We start from the raw sequence: 15,019 nt of genomic DNA on the forward strand, positions 1-15,019 counted from the left end.
TAATCTTTTGGAACATATATACATAACTTTGCTTTATAATAGTTCATCAGGGCTTGGAGAGTTTTAAGAAGACATTTGCGGATTTATAGGGTAAAATTAAGAGGGTCTCAAAAACTAAGAATTAGTAATGCTAGAATTGTTACGCTCCTGTTTGTCCTCTTGCTTTAATAAATAGTATATATTACTTTTTCTCCCCACAACCTGCAGAGTGCCAGGCATATGGAGAAAACTTAGCGCACAATAAATATTTGTTGAACTAGTGGATCTTTCTTGAGGGCAGAGATTATATTTTTTCTTCTTTTTATGATTCTTCATGATTCCTGGTAAGATGTTTTGCACACAGTGGGCATCCAATAACTCCAAAGTATTGAAAATGTTGATATTAATGAGGAACAAACATGGCTAAAGTGAATATTAGTTGGCCAAGGTGTCTCACAAATTCTTTCATTCATCCATTCACTCAGGAATGGATGTGCTCACTGGACACTGTGCTAACATGAGACCTAGTAGTCTAATGATGACTTTAGCAAGAACTTCATGTTTTCATGCCTTTGTGCAGGCTGGCCAACTCTTATTCTTTCTTCAACTCTCAGTTCACCAGCCACTTTCCCTTTTGGTATTCCAGACTGCGTTAGGGCTTACCCTTTCACAGCTTTTTTCTGTGTGTTCATTTGCCTGTATCCCTTACCAGACGGAGTTCCACAGGAGCAGAATTGAATCATTTTCCTCTTTCCCCGAGGTACCAAGCCCAGCACCTTGTTTATAAATGTTACTTGATGGGAGTTTGTTGAGTAAGTGTTTGTAGAACAAACATAATCTTTAAGGATGGTGTGCAGACATCTGGCCTTGAACTGGCAACCTGACTTTAAATATTGTGTTCAGAGACCTAACTGAAATAACAAATACCAGAATTACAACAGTTTGGAGAATAAAGATGAAGTCAAGAAAGAAAAATGGAAAAGTCACAAAAATGCAATTGTCAAATGTAAAATGAAACTTTTATTGCCATTAATAATGTATTCATATTGAGGGGGCATACAACATTTTTTTTTTATGGGGCTAGACTTCTCCTGTGCATATCATGCCTTGTTGAAACTGTACCAGCAACCCTTTCAGTTTATACTAAGTGTGAGAACATAGGGCAGCAATCTGAGGGGCCATTCAGTGCAAATACTGTTTAACTGGAGAAATAAAACCAGATTTCAGAGTGCACAAAGGCTGGCACCTTTCAGTGAGAGAGGCTCGTCTGTGTGGCAGTGGGCACAGGAGTCTCCTCTAGGTCTGTGACCCTCGTCTTCTTACCACACTGTCCTACTTTCCCAGCAACCCCCTGTGTACAGTCCAGAAACAGCTGTGGGGTCTCAGTGGATAGTGAGTGGTCTCCTTCCTTAAACACACTGTTTCCCTGTGACCATCCATGTGCTTGAGAGAGGAGGCGCGTCTCTCCACAGTCCGCCAACGTGACCCTCACGTGTGTTACTGCTAACTGGTGGCTGCCTTCATTGAGGACCTGTGCCAGACTGGTTATACATGTGAACTCAAATCCTCACACAGCATGCACATGGATACAGTTTACTCCCTTTTTTGCAGATAAAGGGAGTGGCAGAGTCGGGGAAAACATGTCCATGCCATGGGACCAGTAAGTGGCAAAACCAAGATTCCCACCAGGCCTCTCTAACTCTCCAAATTCTGTAGGTTTTTCCAGACACCACATTACCTCTTATAAAGTAAAGGGGATAGAGTGACCTATCCGTATTTGTTAGGTACAGTGGTATATCAAGAGGAACAAAGCATAATGCTTTCTGTAGAGTTTGAATACCTACCTATTGCTGGATAAATGACTGCATGGAGAAGCATGGGATTTTTTAAAAAGAGAAAGAATCACTCACCTGTTACAACATGGACTTAAGATCCCCTACAGCAAGTTAGAATTCCATGAAAATGTGAAGCAGAAAGGCAAAATTCAGGGACTTTTTAATTTTTATTTTTTTAATAAGAATTGCGTCAGTAGAGCATGAACTTTTTTTTGTTTGGTTATGTATAATAATAATAAAAAAACTAACAGTTTTCCTAGGAAAGGGTACTTGGAAGAAATTATGGAACTTGTGTAATGCACACAATATTTTTTTAAACCAGTGTAAGTGCCTACCACCTCATTATTTTTAGCTCGAGCTATTACTTCTAACTTTAAAGGCCTAATTAAAATATAATTGTTAATGAAGCCATAATATTTATTCAAAGTTTAAGTTAATAAAGAGCTGTCTATTTAAATACCCAACTTAAATAACACTCAAAAATTTTATTTTTGACACTCTCAGAACCAAATAAATAATAATTGTATCATTAGGTTGGAAATATGGGCTTAGAATAGTTTTAAAATATTTTTCAAAAACTTGGCAATGTTGTTTGTTAACAAATACAGTGAAATCTACTATCATATCCTTATTTATTTGATTGGGGGTTTTCAGTTCCCACTAGAACTTTTTGAGGAAAAATAGAATTTATATATAAGTTTAATGTAGTTATTTACTTTGTATGAACACGTATGACGTTATACAGTTGGAAGCTACAGGCACCTCGTGTTTGGATCGTGTGATAGCAATGGTGTCATTGTGTTCTCAGTAACTTTTTGGAAGAGAAGTTAAAACAAATGAAAAACTTGGGGTGCCTGGGTGGTGCAGTCAGTTAAGTGTCCACTATTGGTTTCCGCTTAGGATCTGATCTCAAGGTGGTGGTGATCTCGGAGTGGTGATCTCGGGGTCATAAGATCGAGCCCCCTGTCAGGCTCCATGCTCAGCGTGGAGTCTGCTTCAGATTCTCTCCCTCTCCCTCTGCCCTTCCTGCTCCTGTTCTCTCTCTCTCTCTCTCAAATAAATAAATTGAGAGAGAGAGAGATAACGTGAGAGTGCGAGCATGAGTGTGGGGGAGGGGCAGAGGGAGAGGGAGAAGCAAACTCCCTGAGCCCAATGTGGGGGCTCGATCTCAAGACCCTGGGATCATGACCTGAGCGGAAGGCAGACGCTTAACCCACTGAACCACCCAGGTGCCCCTAAAAAAAATTAAAACTAGAGGGAAGACTAATTACTTTTAGCATAAGCAGATTTTTGTTTCTCTGGATTTGATAAAGTGTATTATTTTTCCTAGAAACTCCTTAGGCCCAGCTTGTGCTTGTCTTAAATGTCTCCATATCCCTAGCAGAGTGCTTTGCATATTAGTATGAATTTAGCTTGCTTGGATCAGGCTACTCTTGGGTCAGCTGGCACCCTAAAGACATAGAGATGAAGCATTCCTGTTCACTAACTAATGTGTGCGACTAGTTCCTACTCTGTGTAAATCCTGGAAATTCTCTCCGATAGTCACGAAGAGTGGAAAATGGCTAGATATTAAAACAGGACATTACAGACTCAGTAAGTCAACCTTCTTAGATTTCTCTTCGTTTCATTCTGGATTAGAGAATCAGGAATTATGCAGATATAGAAACTCTGAGCTACACTTCTCTCAAATTCTGCTGGGTCTTTTAGGTAAATAGCTTGTCTTTATGTGGTGTGTTTACATATGGATGAAGGTGGTGGAATCACCATCACTGAGAATATTACCAAGAGAATTCTACAACTGTCTGGATGTTATGTAGATGGGGGACTGTTACCAGACAGTCCAGAGAACCAACAATTGAATCAGAAGATGAATGGGTACAACAATATAAGTCAGTATTTGGTGGATGTCTTTAAAAAACCAACCAACCAACCAACCTAAAACATTAAATCAAAAGTAAACCAAAATGAAAATTCACTAAAATTGGTGGCTCTTTAAAAAAAAAAAAATAACCAACTTATACTCATTTGATTTGTGGGCTAATTCATGATGCGTATATTTCACCAAAAATTAAAAAACAAATGCGAAATGAGGTCAAATTTCTATCTCCCCTCCCCACCCCCCTCAGGAAGGAAGTAGAATTATTTAACCCACACGTTGTATGAGGTTGATTATTAACGCTGACTTGATCTGAACAGTTATAGAAGTTTTACATATAAAGAAGTTTGCAGATATCTTTATATGGGCAAATCCTGAATAGAAGGGAAATGTAATTTCTACTTTGAATATACAATTAGCAGATTTAGGAATAGGGGTTTTCTTTTTAGTTTGTCATGAAAATTAACACCATGTCCCTTGGTTTCAGGTTGCAGGGTGAAGTGACAGACAGAGCCTGACTGTCTGTGAAAAAAGGTAAAGTATGAGAAAAGAACAGTACCTGTGGCAGTTCAAACCTATGATCACATTATGACCAAATCCTACCATTTAGTATATCTGTTTGTGAATTAGATTTTTATTTAATGCAAATATAGCAAAAATATGTGCTTTCTTTTAATTTCAGTTACTTTTTTCTTAAAAACAAAAGGCAAGTAGTCTGTCCTATAAGATAAATAAACTTTAAGAAGTGTTTGCTAATTGCCCTGTCTTCTAAATATGGCCTCTCTAGAGTTTATTTAATGTGGTTTGTCTTTAGAAAGTTGCAGAGTAATGAAGAAGTCACACAGGAAATACTGACAGTTTTACTCCTATTTATAGGAAAAGTTCCATGAAACAAAGAAAACCATTTTTAAACTGTCTTAGAATAGTTTTTTAAAGCTCAGTTTAGGATAGTATAATGGAAATTAAAACATGACTGTTATTTACCATTATTCCTTTAATAATAATGATCACACCAGTTTTGGTGATTCATAATACTATTGACATAACTCCCTAAAGCCCTTATGAATTTTTATGTAGGTAAAATTAAAGTCTCCCCTCACTCCCTGCCCAGGCTTGGAATATATACTTAAAGCCTTGTCTAAAGCCACATAGCCAGTGGCAGAACTGATGTTAAGTGCACGTTTCCTGACGTTAGCTCTGTCTCTATTGCTTTTTCTTTTTTCTCATTACCTCATCCTATCTTATTTAATTTATGATGGGGTAATATATTCTGGGGAAAATAAAAATAAACAGAAAAGAGTAAAATGAATTCTAGCTTACTGCTGTTGTTTTTAGCAATTTCAACATCCTGGTTTATTTCACTCCCAGAGTACCAATGTCCTTTACTAGACACTGGTGTGTAGCAATGTGCCACATGTCTCCAACAAATGGGCTCAGGAGTCAGATCACTTGGGTGAGGCTCTCATTAACTGAGAGCTTGTGTCTCAGCTTCCTTTCCGGAAAATGGGGAATGCAGTTGGGAGAATTCAGTGAAATGTAGTTTATTTAAAGTGTTCAATATAGTGTTGATGTATATATAAGTGCTTCCCAGCTGTTAGATATTATTACATTTACTCTGATAGTTAATATTATCAAGAAAGAGGAAAGATTTACTCTCTCAAATTAAAATACTAAAAAAACTGGAGATCAAGTAGAAATTCACTTTCTGGAGAAGGGTTTCTCAGCGTTCCAGTGATTTCTTTTATAAGCATTGTTAGCGCATGGTAAAGCCCAATAAACGAGAAACCAGAGAATAATGTTTTCAATTATTAAAAACTACATAAACCAGAGTAATTAACAGCTTAGTTACTAAATTAAATTATTTTGCTTTGAAACTCCAGCTTTCTGCTGAAAAGAATAGTCTAAGAAGTCCTTTTAGATGTGGCATTAGTTCTCAGAAAATAAGTATTGTGATGAATTCTGAGAAAATGAGTTTAAGACATGGATTAAATATTTATTAAGTGTGCAAGTTTAAAAATTATGGAAGTCTTGGGAGTTTTTCTTAGAAATACTTCGTTTGGGCACCATGAAAGTAATTTTATTTTTGGTTCTGATTATAAAAGTTGACAGCTTCTTTCCCCCCCCCCTCATCTAGTTAAGCATGAATTAAAAACTTGCAGAGTTGGAAAAATTTCTGGGATCATGTGGTCTTCTGCTTTTCATGGCCACCTATGGCAGAAATATAATCAATAGACACTAAGAGGAGCTAACTTGGTTCTTGCAAGAGAAGGAGCTGGAGTTCGGCTCACCCCCCTTGCAGAACCCGGGCTCTGTGGAGCGAGGACAGACTTCTCCTTATACAGGTGGGGGAAACCGAATCCCTAGGCATTGTGTGCCGTGTTCAAAGACACGCTGTCAGACAGACAGTGGCAGAGCCAGTTCTCGAACAAACCCTCTCCTCTTCTCTTTTGATTGCATACTATATGCTTCCTAGTAAAGAATCTGACTTAGAGCCCTTAACAATCCCCAATTCTTCTCTCTTCTCTGCTTTTATTATAGAGCTGTACCTGACAAGAAAGTCCATTTAACTTGATATCAGCATGAGGGGCATTTCCTTGGATTAGTGCAAACCCACCTCAATGTTTAATTGGCTAAATCATTATTCACCTATTGATCATTTACTGTGTGTTAGTGCTAAGCTCTAGAAATATCAAGATGATGCACACTTCATCTTTTTCTCTAATAAGTATAAGAGGAATATAGAGATAAACATAAAAAATGCCATGTCTCTTACAGCTGCTTGGCTAGAAAATAAAAATTGTGTTAACAATGTTGATTCTTTAAGCCTTAAATAGTAATCATCAAATCATACACTGCTCATGGTAAGTATAATATGTATACCAGAAAGGCAAGGTTGTTGATTAATTTTATATCTTTATTTCAAAAAAAATTTATTTTCTTATAAATGAGTTTTTATTAAGTAGGTCATTTAGTTATTGCTGTAAGTCACGACTCCCGTGGACTGGAAGCCCCCCGCTCTCTCTCAGATGGCTGGGTGACTGATGAGGACAAATAATGCTGAGCATGTAGGGGTCTCTCATGCAGTCTGGTATAGTACAACCTGAGGAGATGGTGGTAGATTAGAGATCTCCTGCTAGAAATCTGTCTCCTTATGTAATTACCGATGGCCATGGTCACCGTGTAACTAGTCAGAGTTGATTTAAGCCTCTCAGTGACTGAGTCGATTGATTAGCCATGATCTAGACAAAATGAAAGACTTCCTTTGCCAGGGAAAAGTAATTGGAACGCCAGAAGCCCATGTTGCTATGCCAGGCTTCACTTTGGATTCTTTGCCTTCTTGATGCCTTGCTCATGGTGGAAGTTCAGGATTTTGAGGATCGCCTAGTCTGCCTGGTGTGAGCGCTCACCTGATTTTCTGCCACTTTGACATTGAACTGCGCCTATCCTTGTCTGCTACGGTAAATCAGGCTGTTTCTACTGCATGCTATTAGCGCACCCCCCCCCCAATAACATGAACCCTGCCTAGCCTCATTTTACTATGTCAAACTATCTTTACTGTTCTACCAGTCTTAAGGAAGGGATCTGATTTCTCTTTCAATGTCCATATCATGAATGATGTATAAGAATAAAGTGGCTTTGTTACTGGAGGAGGTAGAAAGAAGTCAGGATGGGGGGCAACCAAAGTGGCTAGGACTAGAGGGATACATTTCTGGAGAGGAGGAAACCACGGAAAGGTAGCCCAAATATCTACATATGAATTCTGCTTATTTGCTAACAACTAACCTGCACATAAACAGGGCAGAAACCTCAAGAGACCTAGTACAACAGTACATCTCATGGCCAAATAGCTGACCGGTGATATTTGCAGCCACATGGTGCTTGGGGAGAGATTTAAGTGCTGCCAATGTAGAGGGGTGTTGGTAAACAGTGTCAGGCTTTTGGTGGAGACCTTGTCTGTCAAGCCCCAGGAGTAGGGATCTTACTCTGGGAAAACTGAAATAGACAAGAGATGACAGAGCTTCCTATCAAGCCTAGAAAGGATCAGGTGATCTACCAGATTTTTTTTTTTTTTTCTGAATGCCAGGAAAAAATTTAACCCTCTTTGAAGAAAGATATCATTCAGAGTCTCCATAATATTCAATAAAAAATTGCAAGGCATGCCATAACACAGGACCAAATAACCAAAACCTAAGAGGATAAAAACCACAATAAACCCATAAAGGATTGAGAGATTGCGCCTACCAGATAGGGACTTAAAATAGCTATGGCTAATATGATCAAGACAATAGAGAAAATGATATATCAAGATAGTTGAAGAGATGAATAATTTTGACCCCACAGCATCTCCCCAAATCTGTGATGGTAAAGAGGTATCTCTTGGACACTCAATAACACATGAATCTAATCGCAGATAACTGATTACCCCACAGCTCTGCTCGATGCACTCTGGTGACCCAGTTCCTGAGTAGGAAATGACCAGACTTGGTTTATACGTGTCCACACCGAAGGCATCCCCAAAGGCACAGCAAGCTGGAGGAAATACTAATTATAATATTAAATCACTTTAAAGCTTTTTTTCTTGGTTATGAAATGCGTTCACAGATGTTACGCCATTTGACTTTCTTAAATTGTGTGTGGTAGGAAGAGTGAGTGTTATTATCCCCATTTCGCAATGAAGGTATTAAGGTAGAGGAAGAAGCGATTCATCCGAGGCAACAACTAATAAGCATTAAACTTAGGCCTTTCTTACCATTCTGTGTTGACAACCTTACTTAGGAGGCTTGGTGGACTGGTAGGTGGAGGCAGGGGGCATTATTACCGAAATACTTTCATATTATACAGCAGGACTGTGCCTACCTTAAACCCATGATAGGTATAGACCATACTTTTTTTTTTTTTAAATTTTATTTACTTATTTGACAGAGAGAGGGAGAGAGAGCACAAGTAGGCAGAGCGTCCAGCAGAGGGAGAAGGAGAAGCAGGCTCCCTGCTGAGCAGAGAGCCCAATGGCAGGGCTTGATCCCAAGACCCCTGGATCATGCCCTGAGCTGAAGGCAGACGCCCAACAGACTGAGCCACCCAGGTGCCCCTAGACTATACTTTTGGATACTGTGCTGACACTAGTAGAAAAGATTCTATATTGCAAAGGCCTCTTACAATACAAATCCCCAAGTCCTTCTGGGAAGTGGTAAAAGATGAGTCTTAGAAATGTGTGCTGACCTTAGAAAAGAAGAAATAGATACCTGTAGGTGGTTTGACAAGCTCAGGAACATGTTTTTGGGAATTTGCAATAATGGTTTGTCCAAATTAGGTGACATTCTGAGCCGGAAAGGGATTTGCATATTCACTGTCATTTAAGCTGTTCAACCAGCAAGATGTCAAGCACTTAAGCATGTTTTTCACGAGTGCACTTAGTGTCAAGGTCATGTTGGGAGACAATTCTTGGAATGGGTGTCTCATTTCTACATGTTTTGTGAACAGAGAAACTAATTGACTTTATTCCATTCTATCATTTCAAGAATGTTTATACAGTGAACAGCCTTGGAAAATGGAGATAATGTCTCCGTCCAGAGCAAAGGGTAGGCCTGCTTCCTGACAAGTGTAAAAGATTCAGGCTCCCTAAGCTCAGAGTGCTTCTCCTGTAATGCTCACTTGATGCACAGGTGCCACCTGAATGTTTTTGTGTTGCCGTATGTTCATTGGCATGCTGCGAACCAGTGCAGGAACATGCTAACACTGTGGTACCACTACGGCTGAGAGTAATAAAGTCAGGTTTCTCTGACCCAGGGATGCCCTGTCTCCTTCCAGCATCTGTGCAAGAGTGACAGGCTAAGCGTTAGCTTGCAAATAGCCTTCACAGTTCTGACAAGTCACAAGGCATCTTCCTGCCCCTCCAGCGCATCTCTGGCCTGCTTAAAAACAAACAAACAGACAAACTCACAAGACCTTTAGAGACTATGCATACGCAGTTTCCTGAGTCTTGTGTATTTCTAGCAGGATACTCTGGCCTATCTGGTGGAAACCAGATATGTAGTCAGTGGAAAGCTGTCAGCAAATAATGACCCTGTAAAGCACTTGGGGACTTTCAGATAAGTCACTGCTGCTTCCCCACTGCAGACTTCGGTCTTTTTAAGACCAGCTTGGAGCAACCTGGGATTTAAGTCTTGAGTCTGAGGTAATTTCCCATTTTATTGCTCAACATATTAGGAATTTAGCCTTACTATTCTCCACTAGGCTGGATTTTCATCCTTAGCTCAGCGTAGACTTCCATTTCTGAATAGACTTCCAGTTCATTTTTTGAATGATAGTTCTTCCAAGGTAACCATGTTCTAACTCTTGGTTTTTATTATGACCAATAACCCAACAAACCATCTCTGATGAGATTTATGCTCATTTAAGATGGGGAATTTTTTTTAGCATTATAAGTTAAGTAGGGTCCAGTCATGGGTAAGAAAGTTCTCCAAACTTAGGCTCTCCTCTTGTTAAAGGTTAATATAATTTTTAAGACTTAACACCACCCAATGACCCTGACATTCACTTCTGTACCTGATCCCTTTTGTTTATGCTAATTGCATACGGGTTTGGACCTTAGTTGGACCCATTAATATATGCTTCACTTACTCTTTCTCAATTCTACCCTCTCCCTTCCAAGCCCTTAGTAAGTTGCACATTTGCCTCTGGGGGCTGGTCAACCTAGATGCTTGCAGAAACTGAATAAAGTTGTGGAATGATTGAATGAAATTACTGGATTTTTTTTTGAGCTCTTCAATCTAACCAGGACTTTGATTTCCCCCATAAAAAATAGACAGGAAGAAGAAGAATAATGCTACAATAAACACAATAGTATTAATCATAATACCAACACCGACTGAGAGCTTACTGTAAGCCAGATACTGTGCCAGATGCTTTACATGTATTGTCTCATTTAATTCTCAAAAAGTTTATGTATGTTTATCAACATTTTATAGATTAAAAAAATGGGCACAGAGAGGTTTTGTAATTTTCCCAAGGTCACACAGCGACAGAACGGAGATTCTTCTACCTTCTAAGAGTCAGAGGTACCTGCTGCTCATATTACATGGTTAAAGAAGAAAAATCAAACTTTTACTTTTGGGTAAGGTTGACTTTCAGTCAGCCATAAAAATGTCTTCTTTATCCCAGGTAATAGAAGAGCCATCAAGAAATATACTCAAAGGCTTAGAAGATCAGAGCCAACCCAGAAAAACCTGACCTTTGTTGAAAGCAAACCATAGATATTCTCACCTAGCTTCTACTGTACAGATCTTCTTTTATCAATTGGGTGATTAATGAAGTTATTCTTTAATTTATTCTAAAAATATGTATTGAAACCTGACTTGGTACAATAGCCCTGTCCCCCCAAAATTCTGGCTACGTGAAGAGAAGTGATTCCTTACAGGGGAAGGAGACCATCCATGTGGACCTGCCAGAGGCTGGGAGTTTAGCTCAGGGGACAGAATGAAGCTTGAGGAGCTGTGAAGCATGTGAGACACACATTGAGGCCTCTTGCATTGTTTTTTAAATGATTTTTGAAATTTGAGTATAGTTGACACACCACGTTACATTAGTTTCATGTGTACAACACGGATTTGACAAGTCTGTGCGTTACTACTATGCTCACCATAAGTATGGCTGCATCTGTCACCATACAATGCTATTACGGTACCATCGATTGTATTCCTTGTGCTGTGCCCTTTATTCTTGTGATTTATTCAGTCCAAAATTGGAAGACTGTATCTCCCTCTCCTCTTCACCCATTTGGCCCAACACTTCACCACCCTCCTCTCTGGCAATCCATCAGTTTGTTCTCTGCATTTATAGGTCTGATTCTACTTTTTGTTTATTCATTTGCTGTTTTCAGGTACCACGTATGAGTGAAATCATATGGTATTTGCCTTTCTCCATCTTGACTTGTTTCATTTAGCATAATATCCTTGAGATCCACCCGTGTTGTCACAGATGGCACAATCTCATCTTTTTTTATGGCTGAGCAGTATTCCACTGTATATATCTACCACATCTTCCTTATCCATTCATCTATTGATGGACACCCGGGTTGCTTCCACAATTGGGCTATTGTGAATATAATGCTCAATAACCATAGGGGTGCACATGTCTTTTTGAATTAATGTTTTTGTTTTCTTTGAGTAAATACCCAGTAGGAGAATTATTAGATCGTATGGCATTTCTATTTTTTTGTTTTTTGAGGAACCTCCATACTGTTTTCCACAGTGGCTGCACCCATTTACCTTCTCACGCACAGTGCATGAGGGTTCTGTTTTCTCCACAACCTCATCAACACTTTTTATTCCTGATCCCTTTGATTTTAGTCATTCTGACAGGAGTAAGGTGATATCTCATTGTAGTTTTCATTTACAGTTTCCTGATGCTGAGTAATGTTGAGCACATGTTCGTTGAGTCCTCTTTCACTGATTGTAAGTTCCTGAGAGCAGGGACTATATCTGTGTCTTTTGCTGCCAAATCTTTTGTGCTGAGTATGCTGACCCACAGGGATTGCTGTATAAATATGGTCCAATTGAAGCAATAGCCCTCTTTGAGGCTCTTTTCTTGCCTCTTAATTATTCTCCTGGAATTTTGCTTATTAAGTTACTGACTGGAATGATTGGATATATTGGTTTAATGTCAATGTTAAGATATTGGATTAAATATTACTAAGTTTCTGTTTCTGCTCCTTCTTTGTCTTCAACTAGAAAATAACCTTGTCATTTACCATATCTCATATTCTTCAGTATTGTACTTTGAATCAGCAGAGTCTTCCCCCCCTTTTTTTTTACTCCCAAGGTACAGAGAACAATTTTACAGAAAAACTGCTTACATTTGGCTAAATAACTATGTAAGCAAATATACATTGTCTGCTAGATTAGGCCATATGAGATTGACAATATTTGAGAGTTTTTGACCTTTAGTGGTTCAATTTAATGGATTATGCGTTAAAGAAAAAATGAGACAACTGAGATGCCTATAAAAGAATAAACATTTCTCCATAAGGAATTTAATGGTACATTCCAGAATGGAGATTTCACTTCTAGCTATAATGAAAGATATTTGCATTTTTCCTTTGCCTTATTAAAATTCTTCCTCACTGGATGGCCTGCATTGCAAACTTGCTTTCCCAGCCCTGACTGTTATGTGAGTGTGTGCTGGATAATTTATTTCATATTATTTGAGGTCTTGTGAGTATTATTAGAATGAGAGGAAACCATGAAAATTATGGGTTCTTGGTCCACTACTTTAACAAATATTTACTGAGTGCCAACAAAAACAACATTTACCGCATGAGCGAAAAACAAAAAGGCACAGTCCTTGCCTCTTTGGAATTGCTTATGGTTTGTATTGTTTATATCAAAGGGCTTCGCAAGTAAATGTACAATTACGGCTGATAGGTGCTTTGAAGGAGCATGCATAATAGTGTTATTAGGGGGGATTGATCATGTTGGGGAGGTCCAAGCAGGTCTTTTTGAGGAAGTGATGGCTGAGCTGAGGTCAAGTGCAGCTTGTTAACTGGATGGATGAAAGGAAACCAGCGGTGAGGATATGAAGCAATGCAGTTCAGTTCAGTTCAGGGAGTATTTGTAGAATGCCTGCCATATGCCAGATGCTACCCTTCAATGCTGGGACATAGAAAATGAACGAGATACAGTCTTTGCCCCAGTACGTAACTCACTCTGAGGGTCTCATTGTCATGTAATTTTTAAATGAGGAGAGCCTCTCTGTATGTATTTGTTTTGCTTCTGTGTAGTTTGAGTTTCCTTTGTGTCCGGATTATGTCAGCCAGGCATGTCTTTCTCAAGAAATCATACATAGTCTTTTTTTTCTTTTTTGTCGTGGGATCAAAGTGGAACAAACAAATACACACAGTCTGCTAGATTGAAGTCCAGTAACGCTCGTCCAGGCTTTACCATCAACTGAATGTGGTCCCACAGTGGAGCTCGTGCCTGTTTCAGAGCCCGCCCGCCAGCGGCACGGCTCCAGGAAGGAAGTTGGCTGCCACCAAACAAGGGACTCATTATTCCTTTATCTCTCTTTTTTTAGCCATTAACTACAATTGCTAAATTATTAACCCAGTCCTAAAAATGAATAACAAACATACTGTATGTGCCCTTGATTAATCTGTTTTCGTGGTATTAGTTAGACCTGGAGTATGAACTCCTGGAGGCACAGAACACACAAATGAAGTATCAAGGGTGCAAACAAAAGGGAGAGGCAGGGACTGTGCTGAAATGGAAACTGCCAAAATAGAACACAGAAGTAGAACAAAGCAGCACATGCCAGTGCAGGACTTTTGCCCCAGATGGTAGGGCAGGTCCTCATTTGACTGTACCCACTGTCATCCGTCCTCCCTCCAAAGGTCTAGGCCCTCTCAGCATCTTTCTGCCTGTGACTCTGGCATAGCTGCCTGTTCTAGAATTTACTGACTCTTGCCTGGCTTGGCTTCATACCCTGACCTTGGTGGAGAACTTGCCCCAGGGCGCGTTTTGAGCAATGCATCCTCTGCTCTTCTGTTTGACCTTGGTAAGTCACTGCACCATCAGGCCCTGAAACCCGAAGGCACTGCCCTGACTGTCAGGCTTGTCTTGGTCCTCGTGCTTGGAATGACAGCTCTTCACAGAAGAATGGATGAGGAGGCTAGTGACCCCTAGACCTGTGTCGCAGTTGAGCTGTCTCATTTCACTGCTTTACTTTCCACTCTGCAAGGCCTCTCAAACTTCCTTTATAGGTTGGTGTCGATATATTCTACTAGTAAGGCTCTCTGGTCCTGGCTGCAAATCCCAAACACCTGCTTTCTTTGTCTCCTGTATTTTATTATTATAGAGTTTTGTATTTCATCTTCGGGAATTGATTTATTAGGGGGTAAGTCGTATTTCCAGGTTATAGAAGAGGATATTTAGATATTGTATCCCTAGGTGACTTGTCCAACTTTACCTGCTGCTGTTTATCATGAAGCGATCAAGTAGAAAACAGCAATAGTTCCCAAATTTGCTTTCTTAATTGAGGATGCAAATCAATAATATATAGGTCTTATAATTATATTAACGAAATGGTTGAATATTAGTGGCTTGAGTTTGTCAGTTAGGAAGCCTTAGCTTTGAAGACTCTAAGAGGGTAAGTTGGAGACAACAGCAGTAAATGGCCTTTTGGAAAGTGCAAAATATAGCTCTATATTCACAATCCATAAGACTTTGGAGACTTTGCTTTTGAAAATTCAGCTCATGTTCTGTGTTTAACAATTCCACGTTTTCCCTGTGAAGAGCTATTATCAACCTGTTGATGGAAGCTGTGATTTTTGCCC

General features: G+C 39.4%; 1 long non-coding RNA gene across 1 annotated transcript in view; it reads left to right on the forward strand.

Moving 5' to 3' along the window:
• The first annotated feature begins 4,177 nt into the window (after positions 1-4,177).
• Positions 4,178-15,019, forward strand: part of LOC105239242 — a 230,812-nt gene continuing 219,970 nt past the window's right edge. The window contains exon 1 of the long non-coding RNA XR_002143476.2: positions 4,178-4,224. This is a non-coding gene — a long non-coding RNA (uncharacterized LOC105239242). The remainder of the gene's footprint in view (positions 4,225-15,019) is intronic.

Source organism: Ailuropoda melanoleuca, chromosome 10 (assembly GCF_002007445.2).
Source record: "Ailuropoda melanoleuca isolate Jingjing chromosome 10, ASM200744v2, whole genome shotgun sequence".
In the NCBI taxonomy this organism is placed as follows: Eukaryota; Metazoa; Chordata; class Mammalia; order Carnivora; family Ursidae; genus Ailuropoda; species Ailuropoda melanoleuca.